A 27,559-nucleotide genomic window follows, 5' to 3' on the forward strand; every position below is an offset into this window, starting at 1 on the left:
GTTATACGTTATACGTTACACAGTATACGTTATACGTTATCCGTTATACGTTATACGTTATACTTTATACGTTATACGTTATACGTTATACGTTATACGTATTACGTTATACGTTATACGTTATACGTTATACGTTATACGTTATACCTTATACGTTATACGTTATACGTTATACGTTATACGTTATACGTTATACGTTATACGTTATACGTTATTTGTTATAGGTTATACGTTATACGTTATACATTATACGTTATACGTTATACGTTATACGTTATACGTATTACGTTACACGTTATACGTTATACGTTATACGTTATACGTTATACGTTATACGCTATACTTTATACGTAATACGTTACACGTTATACGTTACACGGTATACGTTATACGTTATACGTTATACGTTATACGTTATACGTTATGCGTTATACGTTATACGTTATACGTTATACGTATTACGTTATAGGTTATACGTTATACGTTATAGGTTATACGTTATACATTATACGTTATACATTATACGTTGTACGTTATACGTTATACGTTATACGTTATACGTTATACGATATACGTTATACGTTATACGTTACACGTTACACGTTATACGTTATACGTTATACGTTATACGTAATACGTTATACGTTATACGTTATACGTTATACGTTATACGTTATACGTTATACGTTATACGTTATACGTTATACGTTATACGTTATACGTTATACGTTATACGTTATACGTTATACGTTATACGTTATACGTTATACGGTATACGTTATACGTTATACGTTATACGTTCTACGTTATACGTTATACGTTATACGTTATACGTTATACGTTATACGTTATACGTTATACTTTATACGTTATACGTTATACGTTATACGTTATACGTTATACGTTATACGTTATACGTTATACGTTATACGCTATACGTTATACGTTATACGTTATACGTTATATGTTATAGGTTATACGTAATACGTTATACGTTATACGTTATACGTTATACGTTCTACGTTCTACGTTATACGTTATACGTTATACGTTATACGTTATACGTTATACGTTATACGTTATACGTTATACGTTATACGTTATACGTTATACGTTATACGTTATACGTTATACGTTATACGTTATACGTTATACGTTATACGTTATACGTTCTACGTTCTACGTTATACGTTATACGTTATACGTTATACGTTATACGTTATACGTTATACGTTATACGTTATACGTTATACGTTATACGTTATACGTTATACGTTATACGTTATACGTTATACGTTATACGTTATACGTTATACGTTATACGTTATACGTTATACGTTATACGTTATACGTTATACGTTATACGTTATACGTTATACGTTATAGGTTATACGTTATAGGTTATACGTTATACGTTATACGTTATGCGTTATACGTTATGCGTTATACGTTATACGTTATACGTTATACGTTATACGTTATACGTTATACGTTATACGTTATACGTTATACGTTATACGTTATACGTTATACGTTATACGTTATACGTTATACGTTATACGTATTACGTTATACGTTATACGTTATACGTTAAAAGTTATACGTTATACGTTATACGTTAAAAGTTATACGTTATACGTTAAAAGTTATACGTTATACGTTATACGTTAAAAGTTATACGTTATACGTTATACGTTATACACTATATGTTATACGTTATACGTTATACACTATACGTTATACGGCATAAGTTCTAGGATATGCGTTATATATTATATGTTATACGTTGTACGTTATACGTTATACGTTATACGTTATACGTTATACGTTATACGTTATACGTTATACGTTATACGTTATACGTTATACGTTATACTTTATACGTTATACGCTATACGTTATACGTTATTCAGCATAAGTTCTAGGATATGCGTTATACATTGTATGTTATACGTTATACATTATACGTTATACGTTGTACGTTATACGGTATACGATATACGATATACGTTACACGTTATCCGTTATACGTTATACGTTATACGTTATACGTATTACGTTATACGTTATACGTTATACGTTATACGTTATACGTTATACGTTATACGTTATACGTTATACGTTATACGTTATACGTTATACGTTATACGTTATACGTTAAAAGTTATACGTTATACGTTATACGTTATACACTATATGTTATACGTTATACGTTATACACAATACGTTATACGGCATAAGTTCTAGGATATGCGTTATATATTATATGTTATACGTTGTACGTTATACGTTATACGTTATACGTTATACGTTATACGTTATACGTTATACGTTATACGTTATACGTTATACGTTATACGTTATACGTTATACGTTATACTTTATACGTTATACGCTATACGTTATACGTTATTCAGCATAAGTTCTAGGATATGCGTTATACATTGTATGTTATACGTTATACATTATACGTTATACGTTGTACGTTATACGGTATACGATATACGATATACGTTACACGTTATCCGTTATACGTTATACGTTATACGTTATACGTATTACGTTATACGTTATACGTTATACGTTATACGTTATACGTTATACGTTATACGTTATACGTTATACGTTATACGTTATACGTTATACGTTATACGTTACACGTTATACGTTATACGTTATACGTTATACGTTATACGTTATACGTTATACGTTATACGTTATACGTTATACGTTATACGTTATAAGTTATACGTTATACGTTATACATTATACTTTATACGGCATAAGTTCTAGGATATGCGTTATAGATTATATGTTATACGTTATACGTTATACGTTATACGTTATACGTTATACGTTATACGTTACACAGTATACGTTATACGTTATCCGTTATACGTTATACGTTATACTTTATACGTTATACGTTATACGTTATACGTTATACGTATTACGTTATACGTTATACGTTATACGTTATACATTATACGTTGTACGTTATACGTTATACGTTATACGTTATACGTTATACGATATACGTTATACGTTATACGTTACACGTTACACGTTATACGTTATACGTTATACGTTATACGTAATACGTTATACGTTATACGTTATACGTTATACGTTATACGTTATACGTTATACGTTATACGTTATACGTTATACGTTATACGTTATACGTTATACGTTATACGTTATACGTTATACGTTATACGTTATACGGTATACGTTATACGTTATACGTTATACGTTCTACGTTATACGTTATACGTTATACGTTATACGTTATACGTTATACGTTATACGTTATACTTTATACGTTATACGTTATACGTTATACGTTATACGTTATACGTTATACGTTATACGTTATACGTTATACGCTATACGTTATACGTTATACGTTATACGTTATACGTTATATGTTATAGGTTATACGTAATACGTTATACGTTATACGTTATACGTTATACGTATTACGTTATAGGTTATACGTTATACGTTATAGGTTATACGATATACGTTATACGTTATACATTATACGTTGTACGTTATACGTTATACGTTATACGTTATACGTTATACGATATACGTTATACGTTATACGTTACACGTTACACGTTATACGTTATACGTTATACGTTATACGTTATACGTAATACGTTATACGTTATACGTTATACGTTATACGTTATACGTTATACGTTATACGTTATACGTTATACGTTATACGTTATACGTTATACGTTATACGTTATACGTTATACGTTATACGTTATACGTTATACGTTATACGGTATACGTTATACGTTATACGTTATACGTTCTACGTTATACGTTATACGTTATACGTTATACGTTATACGTTATACGTTATACGTTATACGTTATACTTTATACGTTATACGTTATACGTTATACGTTATACGTTATACGTTATACGTTATACGTTATACGTTCTACGTTCTACGTTATACGTTATACGTTATACGTTATACGTTATACGTTATACGTTATACGTTATACGTTATACGTTATACGTTATACGTTATACGTTATACGTTATACGTTATACGTTACACGTTATACGTTATACGTTATACGTTATACGTTATACGTTATACGTTATACGTTATACGTTATACGTTATACGTTATACGTTAAAAGTTATACGTTATACGTTATACATTATACGTTATACGGCATAAGTTCTAGGATATGCGTTATAGATTATATGTTATACGTTATACGTTATACGTTATACGTTATACGTTATACGTTACACGTTATGCGTTATACGTTATACGTTATACGTTATACGTTATACGTTATACGTTATACGTTATACGTTATACGTTAAAAGTTATACGTTATACGTTATACATTATACTTTTTACGGCATAAGTTCTAGGATATGCGTTATAGATTATATGTTATACGTTATACGTTATACGTTATACGTTATACGTTATACGTTACACAGTATACGTTATACGTTATCCGTTATACGTTATACGTTATACTTTATACGTTATACGTTATACGTTATACGTTATACGTATTACGTCATACGTCATACGTTATACGTTATACGTTATACGTTATACGTTATACGTTATACGTTATACGTTATACGTTATACGTTATACGTTATACGTTATACGTTATACGTTATACGTTATACGTTATACGTTATACGTTATACATTATACGTTATACGGCATAAGTTCTAGGATATGCGTTATAGATTATATGTTATGCGTTATACGTTATACGTTATACGTTATACGTTATACGTTACACGTTATACGTTATACGTTATACGTTATACGTTATACGTTATACGTTATACGTTATACGTTAAAAGTTATACGTTATACGTTATACATTATACTTTATACGGCATAAGATCTAGGATATGCGTTATAGATTATATGTTGTACGTTATACGTTATACGTTATACGTTATACGTTATACGTTATACCTTACACAGTATACGTTATACGTTATCCGTTATACGTTATACGTTATACTTTATACGTTATACGTTATACGTTATACGTTATACGTATTACGTTATACGTTATACGTTATACGTTATACGTTATACGTTATACCTTATACGTTATACGTTATACGTTATACGTTATACGTTATACGTTATACGTTATACGTTATACGTTATTTGTTATAGGTTATACGTTATACGTTATACATTATACGTTATACGTTATACGTTATACGTTATACGTATTACGTTATACGTTATACGTTATACGTTATACGTTATACGTTATACGTTATACGCTATACTTTATACGTAATACGTTACACGTTATACGTTATACGGTATACGTTATACGTTATACGTTATACGTTATACGTTATACGTTATGCGTTATACGTTATACGTTATACGTTATACGTATTACGTTATAGGTTATACGTTATACGTTATAGGTTATACGTTATACATTATACGTTATACATTATACGTTGTACGTTATACGTTATACGTTATACGTTATACGTTATACGATATACGTTATACGTTATACGTTACACGTTACACGTTATACGTTATACGTTATACGTTATACGTAATACGTTATACGTTATACGTTATACGTTATACGTTATACGTTATACGTTATGCGTTATACGTTATACGTTATACGTTATACGTTATACGTTATACGTTATACGTTATACGTTATACGTTATACGGTATACGTTATACGTTATACGTTATACGTTCTACGTTATACGTTATACGTTATACGTTATACGTTATACGTTATACGTTATACGTTATACTTTATACGTTATACGTTATACGTTATACGTTATACGTTATACGTTATACGTTATACGTTATACGTTATACGTTATACGTTATACGTTATATGTTATAGGTTATACGTAATACGTTATACGTTATACGTTATACGTTATACGTTCTACGTTCTACGTTATACGTTATACGTTATACGTTATACGTTATACGTTATACGTTATACGTTATACGTTATACGTTATACGTTATACGTTATACGTTATACGTTATACGTTATACGTTATACGTTATACGTTATACGTTATACGTTATACGTTATACGTTCTACGTTCTACGTTATACGTTATACGTTATACGTTATACGTTATACGTTATACGTTATACGTTATACGTTATACGTTATACGTTATACGTTATACGTTATACGTTATACGTTATACGTTATACGTTATACGTTATACGTTATACGTTATACGTTATACGTTATACGTTATACGTTATACGTTATACGTTATACGTTATACGTTATACGTTATACGTTATACGTTATACGTTATACGTTATACGTTATACGTTATACGTTATAGGTTATACGTTATAGGTTATACGTTATACGTTATACGTTATGCGTTATACGTTATGCGTTATACGTTATACGTTATACGTTATACGTTATACGTTATACGTTATACGTTATACGTTATACGTTATACGTTATACGTTATACGTTATACGTTATACGTTATACGTTATACGTATTACGTTATACGTTATACGTTATACGTTAAAAGTTATACGTTATACGTTATACGTTAAAAGTTATACGTTATACGTTAAAAGTTATACGTTATACGTTATACGTTAAAAGTTATACGTTATACGTTATACGTTAAAAGTTATACGTTATACGTTATACGTTATACACTATATGTTATACGTTATACGTTATACACTATACGTTATACGGCATAAGTTCTAGGATATGCGTTATATATTATATGTTATACGTTGTACGTTATACGTTATACGTTATACGTTATACGTTATACGTTATACGTTATACGTTATACGTTATACGTTATACGTTATACGTTATACGTTATACGTTATACGTTATACGTTATACGTTATACTTTATACGTTATACGCTATACGTTATACGTTATTCAGCATAAGTTCTAGGATATGCGTTATACATTGTATGTTATACGTTATACATTATACGTTATACGTTGTACGTTATACGGTATACGATATACGATATACGTTACACGTTATCCGTTATACGTTATACGTTATACGTTATACGTATTACGTTATACGTTATACGTTATACGTTATACGTTATACGTTATACGTTATACGTTATACGTTATACGTTATACGTTATACGTTATACGTTATACGTTATACGTTATACGTTAAAAGTTATACGTTATACGTTATACATTATACGTTATACGGCATAAGTTCTAGGATATGCGTTATAGATTATATGTTATACGTTATACGTTATACGTTATACGTTATACGTTATACGTTATACGTTATACGTATTACGTTATACGTTATACGTTATACGTTAAAAGTTATACGTTATACGTTATACGTTAAAAGTTATACGTTATACGTTATACGTTATACACTATATGTTATACGTTATACGTTATACACTATACGTTATACGGCATAAGTTCTAGGATATGCGTTATATATAATATGTTATACGTTGTACGTTATACGTTATACGTTTTACGTTATACGTTATACGTTATACGTTATACGTTATACATTATACGTTATACGGCATAAGTTCTAGGATATGCGTTATAGATTATATGTTATACGTTATACGTTATACGTTATACGTTATACGTTATACGTTACACGTTATACGTTATACGTTATACGTTATACGTTATACGTTATACGTTATACGTTATACGTTATACGTTATACGTTATAAGTTATACGTTATACGTTATACATTATACTTTATACGGCATAAGTTCTAGGATATGCGTTATAGATTATATGTTATACGTTATACGTTATACGTTATACGTTATACGTTATACGTTATACGTTATACGTTACACAGTATACGTTATACGTTATCCGTTACACGTTACACGTTATACGTTATACGTTATACGTTATACGTAATACGTTATACGTTATACGTTATACGTTATACGTTACACGTTATACGTTATACGTTATACGTTATACGTTATACGTTATACGTTATACGTTATACGTTATACGTTATACGTTATACGTTATACGTTATACGTATTACGTTATACGTTATACGTTATACGTTATACGTTATACGTTATACGTTATACGTTATACGTTATACGTTATACGGTATACGTTATACGTTATACGTTATACGTTCTACGTTATACGTTATACGTTATACGTTATACGTTATACGTTATACGTTATACGTTATACGTTATACGTTATACGTTATACGTTATACGTTATACGTTATACGTTATACGTTATACGTTATACGTTATACGTTATACGGTATACGTTATACGTTATACGTTATACGTTCTACGTTATACGTTATACGTTAAAAGTTATACGTTATACGTTATACGTTAAAAGTTATACGTTATACGTTATACGTTATACACTATATGTTATACGTTATACGTTATACACTATACGTTATACGGCATAAGTTCTAGGATATGCGTTATATATTATATGTTATACGTTGTACGTTATACGTTATACGTTATACGTTATACGTTATACGTTATACGTTATACGTTATACGTTATACGTTATACGTTATACGTTATACGTTATACTTTATACGTTATACGCTATACGTTATACGTTATTCAGCATAAGTTCTAGGATATGCGTTATACATTGTATGTTATACGTTATACATTATACGTTATACGTTGTACGTTATACGGTATACGATATACGATATACGTTACACGTTATCCGTTATACGTTATACGTTATACGTTATACGTATTACGTTATACGTTATACGTTATACGTTATACGTTATACGTTATACGTTATACGTTATACGTTATACGTTATACGTTATACGTTATACGTTATACGTTATACGTTATACGTTAAAAGTTATACGTTATACGTTATACATTATACGTTATACGGCATAAGTTCTAGGATATGCGTTATAGATTATATGTTATACGTTATACGTTATACGTTATACGTTATACGTTATACGTTATACGTTATACGTATTACGTTATACGTTATACGTTATACGTTAAAAGTTATACGTTATACGTTATACGTTAAAAGTTATACGTTATACGTTATACGTTAAAAGTTATACGTTATACGTTATACGTTATACACTATATGTTATACGTTATACGTTATACACTATACGTTATACGGCATAAGTTCTAGGATATGCGTTATATATTATATGTTATACGTTGTACGTTATACGTTATACGTTTTACGTTATACGTTATACGTTATACGTTATACGTTATACATTATACGTTATACGGCATAAGTTCTAGGATATGCGTTATAGATTATATGTTATACGTTATACGTTATACGTTATACGTTATACGTTATACGTTACACGTTATACGTTATACGTTATACGTTATACGTTATACGTTATACGTTATACGTTATACGTTATACGTTATAAGTTATACGTTATACGTTATACATTATACTTTATACGGCATAAGTTCTAGGATATGCGTTATAGATTATATGTTATACGTTATACGTTATACGTTATACGTTATACGTTATACGTTATACGTTACACAGTATACGTTATACGTTATCCGTTACACGTTACACGTTATACGTTATACGTTATACGTTATACGTAATACGTTATACGTTATACGTTATACGTTATACGTTATACGTTATACGTTATACGTTATACGTTATACGTTATACGTTATACGTTATACGTTATACGTTATACGTTATACGTTATACGTATTACGTTATACGTTATACGTTATACGTTATACGTTATACGTTATACGTTATACGTTATACGTTATACGTTATACGGTATACGTTATACGTTATACGTTATACGTTCTACGTTATACGTTATACGTTATACGTTATACGTTATACGTTATACGTTATACGTTATACGTTATACGTTATACGTTATACGTTATACGTTATACGTTATACGTTATACGTTATACGTTATACGTTATACGTTATACGTTATACGGTATACGTTATACGTTATACGTTATACGTTCTACGTTATACGTTATACGTTATACGTTATACGTTATACGTTATACGTTATACGTTATACGTTATACGATATACGTTATACGTTATAGGTTATACGTTATAGGTTATACGTTATACGTTATACGTTATGCGTTATACGTTATGCGTTATACGTTATACGTTATACGTTATACGTTATACGTTATACGTTATACGTTATACGTTATACGTTATACGTTATACGTTATACGTTATACGTTATACGTTATACGTTATACGTTATACGTTATACGTATTACGTTATACGTTATACGTTATACGTTAAAAGTTATACGTTATACGTTATACGTTAAAAGTTATACGTTATACGTTAAAAGTTATACGTTATACGTTATACGTTAAAAGTTATACGTTATACGTTATACGTTATACACTATATGTTATACGTTATACGTTATACACTATACGTTATACGGCATAAGTTCTAGGATATGCGTTATACGTTGTACGTTATACGTTGTACGTTATACGTTATACGTTATACGTTATACGTTATACGTTATACGTTATACGTTATACGTTATACGTTATACGTTATACGTTATACGTTATACGTTATACTTTATACGTTATACGCTATACGTTATACGTTATTCAGCATAAGTTCTAGGATATGCGTTATACATTGTATGTTATACGTTATACATTATACGTTATACGTTGTACGTTATACGGTATACGATATACGATATACGTTACACGTTATCCGTTATACGTTATACGTTATACGTTATACGTATTACGTTATACGTTATACGTTACACGTTATACGTTATACGTTATACGTTATACGTTATACGTTATACGTTATACGTTATACGTTATACGTTATACGTTATACGTTATACGTTATACGTTATACGTTATACGTTAAAAGTTATACGTTATACGTTATACATTATACGTTATACGGCATAAGTTCTAGGATATGCGTTATAGATTATATGTTATACGTTATACGTGATACGTTATACGTTATACGTTATACGTTATACGTTATACGTTATACGTATTACGTTATACGTTATACGTTATACGTTAAAAGTTATACGTTATACGTTATACGTTAAAAGTTATACGTTATACGTTATACGTTATACGTTATACACTAAATGTTATACGTTATACGTTATACACTATACGTTATACGGCATAAGTTCTAGGATATGCGTTATATATTATATGTTATACGTTGTACGTTATACGTTATACGTTATACGTTATACGTTATACGTTATACGTTATACGTTATACGTTATACGTTATACGTTATACGTTATACGCTATACGTTATACGTTATTCAGCATAAGTTCTAGGATATGCGTTATACATTATATGTTATACGTTATACATTATACGTTATACGTTGTACGTTATACGGTATACGATATACGATATACGTTACACGTTATCCGTTATACGTTATACGTTATACGTTATACGTATTACGTTATACGTTATACGTTATACGTTATACGTTATACGTTATACGTTATACGTTATACGTTATACGTTATACGTTATACGTTATACGTTATACGTTACACGTTATACGTTATACGTTATACGTTATACGTTATACGTTATACGTTATACGTTATACGTTAAAAGTTATACGTTATACGTTATACATTATACGTTATACGGCATAAGTTCTAGGATATGCGTTATAGATTATATGTTATACGTTATACGTTATACGTTATACGTTATACGTTATACGTTACACGTTATACGTTATACGTTATACGTTATACGTTATACGTTATACGTTATACGTTATACGTTATACGTTATAAGTTATACGTTATACGTTATACATTATACTTTATACGGCATAAGTTCTAGGATATGCGTTATAGATTATATGTTATACGTTATACGTTATACGTTATACGTTATACGTTATACGTTATACGTTACACAGTATACGTTATACGTTATCCGTTATACGTTATACGTTATACTTTATACGTTATACGTTATACGTTATACGTTATACGTATTACGTTATACGTTATACGTTATACGTTATACGTTATACGTTATACGTTATACGTTATACGTTATACGTTATACGTTATACGTTATACGTTATGCGTTATACGTTATACGTTATACGTTATACGTATTACGTTATAGGTTATACGTTATACGTTATAGGTTATACGTTATACGTTATACGTTATACATTATACGTTGTACGTTATACGTTATACGTTATACGTTATACGTTATACGTTATACGATATACGTTATACGTTATACGTTACACGTTACACGTTATACGTTATACGTTATACGTTATACGTAATACGTTATACGTTATACGTTATACGTTATACGTTATACGTTATACGTTATACGTTATACGTTATACGTTATACGTTATACGTTATACGTTATACGTTATACGTTATACGTTATACGGTATACGTTATACGTTATACGTTATACGTTATACGTTATACGTTCTACGTTATACGTTATACGTTATACGTTATACGTTATACGTTATACGTTATACTTTATACGTTATACGTTATACGTTATACGTTATACGTTATACGTTATACGTTATACGTTCTACGTTCTACGTTATACGTTATACGTTATACGTTATACGTTATACGTTATACGTTATACGTTATACGTTATACGTTATACGTTATACGTTATACGTTATACGTTATACGTTATACGTTATACGTTACACGTTATACGTTATACGTTATACGTTATACGTTATACGTTATACGTTATACGTTATACGTTATACGTTATACGTTAAAAGTTATACGTTATACGTTATACGTTATACGTTATACGTTATACGTTATACGTTATACGTTATACGTTATACGTTATACGTTATACGTTATACGTTATACGTTACACGGTATACGTTATACGTTATACGTTATACGTTATACGTTATACGTTATACGTTATACGTTATACGTTAAAAGTTATACGTTATACGTTATACATTATACGTTATACGGCATAAGTTCTAGGAATATGCGTTATAGATTTATGTTATACGTTATACGTTATACGTTATACGTTATACATTATACTTTATACGTTATACGCTATACGTTATACGTTATTCAGCATAAGTTCTAGGATATGCGTTATACATTGTATGTTATACGTTATACATTATACGTTATACGTTGTACGTTATACGGTATACGATATACGATATACGTTACACGTTATCCGTTATACGTTATACGTTATACGTTATACGTATTACGTTATACGTTATACTTTATACGTTATACGTTATACGTTATACGTTATACGTTATACGTTGTACGTTATACGTTATACGTTATAAGTTATACGTTACACGTTATACGTTATACGTTATACGTTATACGTTATACGTTATACGTTATACGTTATACGTTATACGTTAAAAGTTATACGTTATACGTTATACATTATACGTTATACGGCATAAGTTCTAGGATATGCGTTATAGATTATATGTTATACGTTATACGTTATACGTTATACGTTATACGTTATACGTTATACGTTATACGTATTACGTTATACCTTATACGTTATACGTTAAAAGTTATACGTTATACGTTATACGTTAAAAGTTATACGTTATACGTTATACGTTATACACTATATGTTATACGTTATACGTTATACACTATACGTTATACGGCATAAGTTCTAGGATATGCGTTATATATTATATGTTATACGTTGTACGTTATACGTTATACGTTATACGTTATACGTTATACGTTATACGTTATACGTTATACGTTATACGTTATACGTTATACGTTATACGTTATACGTTATACGCTATACGTTATACGTTATTCAGCATAAGTTCTAGGATATGCGTTATACATTATATGTTATACGTTATACATTATACGTTATACGTTGTACGTTATACGGTATACGATATACGATATACGTTACACGTTATCCGTTATACGTTATACGTTATACGTTATACGTATTACGTTATACGTTATACGTTATACGTTATACGTTATACGTTATACGTTATACGTTATACGTTATACGTTATACGTTATACGTTATACGTTACACGTTATACGTTATACGTTATACGTTATACGTTATACGTTATACGTTATACGTTATACGTTAAAAGTTATACGTTATACGTTATACATTATACGTTATACGGCATAAGTTCTAGGATATGCGTTATAGATTATATGTTATACGTTATACGTTATACGTTATACGTTATACGTTATACGTTATACGTTACACGTTATACGTTATACGTTATACGTTATACGTTATACGTTATACGTTATACGTTATACGTTATACGTTAAAAGTTATACGTTATACGTTATACATTATACTTTATACGGCATAAGTTCTAGGATATGCGTTATAGATTATATGTTATACGTTATACGTTATACGTTATACGTTATACGTTATACGTTACACAGTATACGTTATACGTTATCCGTTATACGTTATACGTTATACTTTATACGTTATACGTTATACGTTATACGTTATACGTATTACGTTATACGTTATACGTTATACGTTATACGTTATACGTTATACGTTATACGTTATACGTTATACGTTATACGTTATACGTTATACGTTATACGTTATACGTTATACGTTATACGTTATACGTTATACATTATACGTTATACGGCATAAGTTCTAGGATATGCGTTATAGATTATATGTTATGCGTTATACGTTATACGTTATACGTTATACGTTATACGTTATACGTTACACGTTATACGTTATACGTTATACGTTATACGTTATACGTTATACGTTATACGTTATACGTTATACGTTAAAAGTTATACGTTATACGTTATACATTATACTTTATACGGCATAAGTTCTAGGATATGCGTTATAGATTATATGTTATACGTTATACGTTATACGTTATACGTTATACGTTATACGTTACACAGTATACGTTATACGTTATCCGTTATACGTTATACGTTATACGTTATACTTTATACGTTATACGTTATACGTTATACGTTATACGTATTACGTTAAACGTTATACGTTATACGTTATACGTTATACGTTATACGTTATACGTTATACGTTATACGTTATACGTTATACGTTATACGTTATACGTTATACGTTATACGTTATACGTTATACGCTATACGTCATACGTTATTCAGCATAAGTTCTAGGATATGCGTTATACATTGTATGTTATACGTTATACATTATACGTTATACGTTGTACGTTATACGGTATACGATATACGATATACGTTACACGTTATCCGTTATACGTTATACGTTATACGTTATACGTATTACGTTATACGTTATACGTTATACGTTATACGTTATACGTTATACGTTATATGTTATACGTTATACGTTATACGTTATACGTTATACGTTATACGTTATACGTTATACGTTATACGTTATACGTTATACGTTATACGTTGCACGCTATACGTTATACGTTATACGTTATACGTTATACGTTATACGTTATACGTTATACGTTAAAAGTTATACGTTATACGTTATACATTATACGTTATACGGCATAAGTTCTAGGATATGCGTTATAGATTATATGTTATACGTTATACGTTATACGTTATACGTTATACGTTATACGTTATACGTTATACGTATTACGTTATACGTTATACGTTATACGTTAAAAGTTATACGTTATACGTTATACGTTAAAAGTAATACGTTATACGTTATACGTTATACACTATATGTTATACGTTATACGTTATACACTATACGTTATACGGCATAAGTTCTAGGATATGCGTTATATATTATATGTTATACGTTGTACGTTATACGTTATACGTTATACGTTATACGTTATACGTTATACGTTATACGTTATAAGTTATACGTTATACGTTATACGTTATACGCTATACGTTATACGTTATTCAGCATAAGTTCTAGGATATGCGTTATACATTATATGTTATACGTTATACATTATACGTTATACGTTGTACGTTATACGGTATACGATATACGATATACGATACACGTTATCCGTTATACGTTATACGTTATACGTTATACGTATTACGTTATACGTTATACGTTATACGTTATACGTTATACGTTATACGTTATACGTTATACGTTATACGTTATACGTTATACGTTATACGTTACACGTTATACGTTATACGTTATACGTTATACGTTATACGTTATACGTTATACGTTATACGTTAAAAGTTATACGTTATACGTTATACATTATACGTTATACGGCATAAGTTCTAGGATATGCGTTATAGATTATATGGTATACGTTATACGTTATACGTTATACGTTATACGTTATACGTTATACGTTATACGTTATACGTTATACGTTACACAGTATACGTTATACGTTATCCGTTATACGTTATACGTTATACGTTATACTTTATACGTTATACGTTATACGTTATACGTTATACGTATTACGTTAAACGTTATACGTTATACGTTATACGTTATACGTTATACGTTATACGTTATACGTTATACGTTATACGTTATACGTTATACGTTATACGTTATACGTTATACGTTATACGTTATACGCTATACGTCATACGTTATTCAGCATAAGTTCTAGGATATGCGTTATACATTGTATGTTATACGTTATACATTATACGTTATACGTTGTACGTTATACGGTATACGATATACGATATACGTTACACGTTATCCGTTATACGTTATACGTTATACGTTATACGTATTACGTTATACGTTATACGTTATACGTTATACGTTATACGTTATACGTTATATGTTATACGTTATACGTTATACGTTATACGTTATACGTTATACGTTATACGTTATACGTTATACGTTATACGTTATACGTTATACGTTGCACGCTATACGTTATACGTTATACGTTATACGTTATACGTTATACGTTATACGTTATACGTTAAAAGTTATACGTTATACGTTATACATTATACGTTATACGGCATAAGTTCTAGGATATGCGTTATAGATTATATGTTATACGTTATACGTTATACGTTATACGTTATACGTTATACGTTATACGTTATACGTTATACGTTATACGTATTACGTTATACGTTATACGTTATACGTTAAAAGTTATACGTTATACGTTATACGTTAAAAGTAATACGTTATACGTTATACGTTATACACTATATGTTATACGTTATACGTTATACACTATACGTTATACGGCATAAGTTCTAGGATATGCGTTATATATTATATGTTATACGTTGTACGTTATACGTTATACGTTATACGTTATACGTTATACGTTATACGTTATACGTTATAAGTTATACGTTATACGTTATACGTTATACGCTATACGTTATACGTTATTCAGCATAAGTTCTAGGATATGCGTTATACATTATATGTTATACGTTATACATTATACGTTATACGTTGTACGTTATACGGTATACGATATACGATATACGATACACGTTATCCGTTATACGTTATACGTTTTACGTTATACGTATTACGTTATACGTTATACGTTATACGTTATACGTTATACGTTATACGTTATACGTTATACGTTATACGTTATACGTTATACGTTATACGTTACACGTTATACGTTATACGTTATACGTTATACGTTATACGTTATACGTTATACGTTATACGTTAAAAGTTATACGTTATACGTTATACATTATACGTTATACGGCATAAGTTCTAGGATATGCGTTATAGATTATATGGTATACGTTATACGTTATACGTTATACGTTATACGTTATACGTTACACGTTATACGTTATACGTTATACGTTATACGTTATACGTTATACGTTATACGTTATACGTTATACGTTAAAAGTTATACGTTATACGTTATACATTATACTTTATACGGCATAAGTTCTAGGATATGCGTTATAGATTATATGTTATACGTTATACGTTATACGTTATACGTTATACGTTATACGTTACACAGTATACGTTATACGTTATCCGTTATACGTTATACGTTATACTTTATACGTTATACGTTATACGTTATACGTTATACGTTATACGTATTACGTTTTACGTTATACGTTATACGTTATACGTTATACGTTATACGTTATACGTTATACGTTATACGTTATACGTTAAAAGTTATACGTTATACGTTATACGTTATACACTATATGTTATACGTTATACGTTATACACTATACGTTATACGGCATAAGTTCTAGGATATGCGTTATATATTATATGTTATACGTTGTACGTTATACGTTTTACGTTATACGTTATACGTTATACGTTATACGTTATACGTTATACGTTATACGTTATACGCTATACGTTATACGTTATTCAGCATAAGTTCTAGGATATGCGTTATACATTATATGTTATACGTTATACATTATACGTTATACGTTGTACGTTATACGGTATACGATATACGATATACGTTACACGTTATTCGTTATACGTTATACGTTATACGTTATACGTTTTACGTTATACGTTATACGTTATACGTTACACGTTATACGTTATACGATATACGTTACACGTTATACGTTATACGTTATACGTTATACGTTATACGTTATACGTTATACGTTATACGTTAAAAGTTATACGTTATACGTTATACATTATACGTTATACGGCATAAGTTCTAGGATATGCGTTACAGATTATATGTTATACGTTATACGTTATACGTTATACGTTATACGTTATACGTTATACGTTATACGTTATACGTATTACGTTATACGTTATACGTTATACGTTAAAAGTTATACGTTATACGTTATACGTTAAAAGTTATACGTTATACGTTATACGTTATACACTATATGTTATACGTTATACGTTATACACTATACGTTATACGGCATAGGTTCTAGGATATGCGTTATATATTATATGTTATACGTTGTACGTTATACGTTATACGTTATACGTTATACGTTATACGTTATACGTTATACGTTATACGTTATACGTTATACGTTATACGTTATACGTTATACGTTATACGTTATACGTTATACGCTATACGTTATACGTTATTCAGCATAAGTTCTAGGATATGCGTTATACATTATATGTTATACGTTATACGTTATACATTATACGTTATACGTTGTACGTTATACGGTATACGATATACCATATACGTTACACGTTATCCGTTATACGTTATACGTTATACGTTATACGTTTTACGTTATACGTTATACGTTATACGTTATACGTTATACGTTATACGTTACACGTTATACGTTATACGTTATACGTTATACGTTATACGTTATACGTTATACGTTATACGTTATACGTTAAAAGTTATACGTTATACGTTATACATTATACGTTATACGGCATAAGTTCTAGGATATGCGTTATAGATTATATGTTATACGTTATACGTTATACGTTATACGTTATACGTTATACGTTACACGTTATACGTTATACGTTATACGTTATACGTTATACGTTATACGTTATACGTTATACGATATACGTTAAAAGTTATACGTTATACGTTATACGTTATACGTTATACGTTATACGATATACGTTAAAAGTTATACGTTATACGTTATACGTTATACGTTATTCAGCATAAGTTCTAGGATATGCGTTATACATTGTATGTTATACGTTATACATTATACGTTATACGTTGTACGTTATACGGTATACGATATACGATATACGTTACACGTTATCCGTTATACGTTATACGTTATACGTTATACGTATTACGTTATACGTTATACGTTATACGTTATACGTTATACGTTATACGTTATAGGTTATACGTTATACGTTATACGTTATACGTTATACGTTATACGTTACACGTTATACGTTATACGTTATACGTTATACGTTATACGTTATACGTTATACTTTATACGTTATACGCTATACGTTATACGTTATTCAGCATAAGTTCTAGGATATGCGTTATACATTGTATGTTATACGTTATACATTATACGTTATACGTTGTACGTTATACGGTATACGATATACGATATACGTTACACGTTATCCGTTATACGTTATACGTTATACGTTATACGTATTACGTTATACGTTATACTTTATACGTTATACGTTATACGTTATACGTTATACGTTATACGTTGTACGTTATACGTTATACGTTATAAGTTATACGTTACACGTTATACGTTATACGTTATACGTTATACGTTATACGTTATACGTTATACGTTATACGTTATACGTTAAAAGTTATACGTTATACGTTATACATTATACGTTATACGGCATAAGTTCTAGGATATGCGTTATAGATTATATGTTATACGTTATACGTTATACGTTATACGTTATACGTTATACGTTATACGTTATACGTATTACGTTATACGTTATACGTTATACGTTAAAAGTTATACGTTATACGTTATACGTTAAAAGTTATACGTTATACGTTATACGTTATACACTATATGTTATACGTTATACGTTATACACTATACGTTATACGGCATAAGTTCTAGGATATGCGTTATATATTATATGTTATACGTTGTACGTTATACGTTATACGTTATACGTTATACGTTATACGTTATACGTTATACGTTATACGTTATACGTTATACGTTATACGTTATACGTTATACGCTATACGTTATACGTTATTCAGCATAAGTTCTAGGATATGCGTTATACATTATATGTTATACGTTATACATTATACGTTATACGTTGTACGTTATACGGTATACGATATACGATATACGTTACACGTTATCCGTTATACGTTATACGTTATACGTTATACGTATTACGTTATACGTTATACGTTATACGTTATACGTTATACGTTATACGTTATACGTTATACGTTATACGTTATACGTTATACGTTATACGTTACACGTTATACGTTATACGTTATACGTTATACGTTATACGTTATACGTTATACGTTATACGTTAAAAGTTATACGTTATACGTTATACATTATACGTTATACGGCATAAGTTCTAGGATATGCGTTATAGATTATATGTTATACGTTATACGTTATACGTTATACGTTATACGTTATACGTTACACGTTATACGTTATACGTTATACGTTATACGTTATACGTTATACGTTATACGTTATACGTTATACGTTAAAAGTTATACGTTATACGTTATACATTATACTTTATACGGCATAAGTTCTAGGATATGCGTTATAGATTATATGTTATACGTTATACGTTATACGTTATACGTTATACGTTATACGTTACACAGTATACGTTATACGTTATCCGTTATACGTTATACGTTATACTTTATACGTTATACGTTATACGTTATACGTTATACGTATTACGTTATACGTTATACGTTATACGTTATACGTTATACGTTATACGTTATACGTTATACGTTATACGTTATACGTTATACGTTATACGTTATACGTTATACGTTATACGTTATACGTTATACGTTATACATTATACGTTATACGGCATAAGTTCTAGGATATGCGTTATAGATTATATGTTATGCGTTATACGTTATACGTTATACGTTATACGTTATACGTTATACGTTACACGTTATACGTTATACGTTATACGTTATACGTTATACGTTATACGTTATACGTTATACGTTATACGTTAAAAGTTATACGTTATACGTTATACATTATACTTTATACGGCATAAGTTCTAGGATATGCGTTATAGATTATATGTTATACGTTATACGTTATACGTTATACGTTATACGTTATACGTTACACAGTATACGTTATACGTTATCCGTTATACGTTAGACGTTATACGTTATACTTTATACGTTATACGTTATACGTTATACGTTATACGTATTACGTTATACGTTATACGTTATACGTTATACGCTATACGTCATACGTTATTCAGCATAAGTTCTAGGATATGCGTTATACATTGTATGTTATACGTTATACATTATACGTTATACGTTGTACGTTATACGGTATACGATATACGATATACGTTACACGTTATCCGTTATACGTTATACGTTATACGTTATACGTATTACGTTATACGTTATACGTTATACGTTATACGTTATACGTTATACGTTATATGTTATACGTTATACGTTATACGTTATACGTTATACGTTATACGTTATACGTTATACGTTATACGTTATACGTTATACGTTATACGTTGCACGCTATACGTTATACGTTATACGTTATACGTTATACGTTATACGTTATACGTTATACGTTAAAAGTTATACGTTATACGTTATACATTATACGTTATACGGCATAAGTTCTAGGATATGCGTTATAGATTATATGTTATACGTTATACGTTATACGTTATACGTTATACGTTATACGTTATACGTTATACGTTATACGTATTACGTTATACGTTATACGTTATACGTTAAAAGTTATACGTTATACGTTATACGTTAAAAGTAATACGTTATACGTTATACGTTATACACTATATGTTATACGTTATACGTTATACACTATACGTTATACGGCATAAGTTCTAGGATATGCGTTATATATTATATGTTATACGTTGTACGTTATACGTTATACGTTATACGTTATACGTTATACGTTATACGTTATACGTTATAAGTTATACGTTATACGTTATACGTTATACGCTATACGTTATACGTTATTCAGCATAAGTTCTAGGATATGCGTTATACATTATATGTTATACGTTATACATTATACGTTATACGTTGTACGTTATACGGTATACGATATACGATATACGATACACGTTATCCGTTATACGTTATACGTTATACGTTATACGTATTACGTTATACGTTATACGTTATACGTTATACGTTATACGTTATACGTTATACGTTATACGTTATACGTTATACGTTATACGTTATACGTTACACGTTATACGTTATACGTTATACGTTATACGTTATACGTTATACGTTATACGTTATACGTTAAAAGTTATACGTTATACGTTATACATTATACGTTATACGGCATAAGTTCTAGGATATGCGTTATAGATTATATGGTATACGTTATACGTTATACGTTATACGTTATACGTTATACGTTACACGTTATACGTTATACGTTATACGTTATACGTTATACGTTATACGTTATACGTTATACGTTATACGTTAAAAGTTATACGTTATACGTTATACATTATACTTTATACGGCATAAGTTCTAGGATATGCGTTATAGATTATATGTTATACGTTATACGTTATACGTTATACGTTATACGTTATACGTTACACAGTATACGTTATACGTTATCCGTTATACGTTATACGTTATACTTTATACGTTATACGTTATACGTTATACGTTATACGTTATACGTATTACGTTTTACGTTATACGTTATACGTTATACGTTATACGTTATACGTTATACGTTATACGTTATACGTTATACGTTATACGTTAAAAGTTATACGTTATACGTTATACGTTATACACTATATGTTATACGTTATACGTTATACACTATACGTTATACGGCATAAGTTCTAGGATATGCGTTATATATTATATGTTATACGTTGTACGTTATACGTTTTACGTTATACGTTATACGTTATACGTTATACGTTATACGTTATACGTTATACGTTATACGTTATACGTTATACGCTATACGTTATACGTTATTCAGCATAAGTTCTAGGATATGCGTTATACATTATATGTTATACGTTATACATTATACGTTATACGTTGTACGTTATACGGTATACGATATACGATATACGTTACACGTTATCCGTTATACGTTATACGTTATACGTTATACGTTTTACGTTATACGTTATACGTTATACGTTACACGTTATACGTTATACGATATACGTTACACGTTATACGTTATACGTTATACGTTATACGTTATACGTTATACGTTATACGTTATACGTTAAAAGTTATACGTTATACGTTATACATTATACGTTATACGGCATAAGTTCTAGGATATGCGTTACAGATTATATGTTATACGTTATACGTTATACGTTATACGTTATACGTTATACGTTATACGTTATACGTTATACGTATTACGTTATACGTTATACGTTATACGTTAAAAGTTATACGTTATACGTTATACGTTAAAAGTTATACGTTATACGTTATACGTTATACACTATATGTTATACGTTATACGTTATACACTATACGTTATACGGCATAGGTTCTAGGATATGCGTTATATATTATATGTTATACGTTGTACGTTATACGTTATACGTTATACGTTATACGTTATACGTTATACGTTATACGTTATACGTTATACGTTATACGTTATACGTTATACGTTATACGTTATACGTTATACGTTATACGCTATACGTTATACGTTATTCAGCATAAGTTCTAGGATATGCGTTATACATTATATGTTATACGTTATACATTATACGTTATACGTTGTACGTTATACGGTATACGATATACGATATACGTTACACGTTATCCGTTATACGTTATACGTTATACGTTATACGTTTTACGTTATACGTTATACGTTATACGTTATACGTTATACGTTATACGTTACACGTTATACGTTATACGTTATACGTTATACGTTATACGTTATACGTTATACGTTATACGTTATACGTTAAAAGTTATACGTTATACGTTATACATTATACGTTATACGGCATAAGTTCTAGGATATGCGTTATAGATTATATGTTATACGTTATACGTTATACGTTATACGTTATACGTTATACGTTACACGTTATACGTTATACGTTATACGTTATACGTTATACGTTATACGTTATACGTTATACGATATACGTTAAAAGTTATACGTTATACGTTATACGTTATACGTTATTCAGCATAAGTTCTAGGATATGCGTTATACATTGTATGTTATACGTTATACATTATACGTTATACGTTGTACGTTATACGGTATACGATATACGATATACGTTACACGTTATCCGTTATACGTTATACGTTATACGTTATACGTATTACGTTATACGTTATACGTTATACGTTATACGTTATACATTATACGTTATAGGTTATACGTTATACGTTATACGTTATACGTTATACGTTATACGTTACACGTTATACGTTATACGTTATACGTTATACGTTATACGTTATACGTTATACGTTATACGTTATACGTTATACGTTATACGTTATACGTTACACGTTATACGTTATACGTTATACGTTATACGTTATACGTTATACGCTATACGTTATACGTTATACGTTAAAAGTTATACGTTATACGTTATACATTATACGTTATACGGCATAAGTTCTAGGATATGCGTTATACGTTATACGTTATACGTTATACGTTATACGTTAAAAGTTATACGTTATACGTTATACGTTATACATTATACGTTATACGGCATAAGTTCTAGGATATGCGTTATAGATTATATGTTATGCGTTATACGTTATACGTTATACGTTATACGTTATACGTTACACGTTATACGTTATACGTTATACGTTATACGTTATACGTTATACGTTATACGTTATACGTTATACGTTATACGTATTACGTTATACGTTATACGTTATACGTTAAATGTTATACGTTATACGTTATACGTTAAAAGTTATACGTTATACGTTATACGTTATACACTATATGTTATACGTTATACGTTATACACTATACGTTATACGGAATAAGTTCTAGGATATGCGTCATATATTATATGTTATACGTTGTACGTTATACGTTATACGTTATACGTTATACGTTATACGTTATACGTTATACGTTATACGTTATACGTTATACGTTATACGTTATACGCTATACGTTATACGTTATTCAGCATAAGTTCTAGGATATGCGTTATACATTGTATGTTATACGTTATACATTATACGTTATACGTTGTACGTTATACGGTATACGATATACGATATACGTTACACGTTATCCGTTATACGTTATACGTTATACGTTATACGCATTACGTTATACGTTATACGTTATACGTTATACGTTATACGTTATACGTTATACGTTATACGTTATACGTTATACGTTATACGTTATACGTTATACGTTACACGTTATACGTTATACGTTATACGTTATACGTTATACGTTATACGTTATACGTTATACGTTATACGTTAAAAGTTATACGTTATACGTCGTACATTATACGTTATACGGCATAAGTTCTAGGATATGCGTTATAGATTATATGTTATACGTTATACGTTATACGTTATACGTTATACGTTATACGTTATACGTTATACGTTATACGTTATACGTATTACGTTATACGTTATACGTTATACGTTAAAAGTTATACGTTATACGTTATACGTTAAAAGTTATACGTTATACGTTATACGTTATACACTATATGTTATACGTTATACGTTATACACTATACGTTATACGGCATAGGTTCTAGGATATGCGTTATATATTATATGTTATACGTTGTACGTTATACGTTATACGTTATACGTTATACGTTATACGTTATACGTTATACGTTATACGTTATACGTTATACGTTATACGTTATACGTTATACGTTATACGCTATACGTTATACGTTATTCAGCATAAGTTCTAGGATATGCGTTATACATTATATGTTATACGTTAAACATTATACGTTATACGTTGTACGTTATACGGTATACGATATACGATATACGTTACACGTTATCCGTTATACGTTATACGTTATACGTTATACGTATTACGTTATACGTTATACGTTATACGTTATACGTTATACGTTATACGTTATACGTTATACGTTATACGTTATACGTTATACGTTATACGTTACACGTTATACGTTATACGTTATACGTTATACGTTATACGTTATACGTTATACGTTATACGTTAAAAGTTATACGTTATACGTTATACATTATACGTTATACGGCATAAGTTCTAGGATATGCGTTATAGATTATATGTTATACGTTATACGTTATACGTTATACGTTATACGTTATACGTTACACGTTATACGTTATACGTTATACGTAATACGTTATACGTTATACGTTATACGATATACGTTAAAAGTTATACGTTATACGTTATACATTATACTTTATACGGCATAAGTTCTAGGATATGCGTTATAGATTATATGTTATACGTTATACGTTATACGTTATACGTTATACGTTATACGTTATACGTTATACGTTACACAGTATACGTTATGCGTTACCGTTATACGTTATACGTTATACTTTATACGTTATACGTTATACGTTATACGTTATACGTATTACGTTATACGTTATACG

Source organism: Ptiloglossa arizonensis, chromosome 14 (genome assembly GCF_051014685.1).
Source record: "Ptiloglossa arizonensis isolate GNS036 chromosome 14, iyPtiAriz1_principal, whole genome shotgun sequence".
Taxonomy (NCBI): domain Eukaryota; kingdom Metazoa; phylum Arthropoda; class Insecta; order Hymenoptera; family Colletidae; genus Ptiloglossa; species Ptiloglossa arizonensis.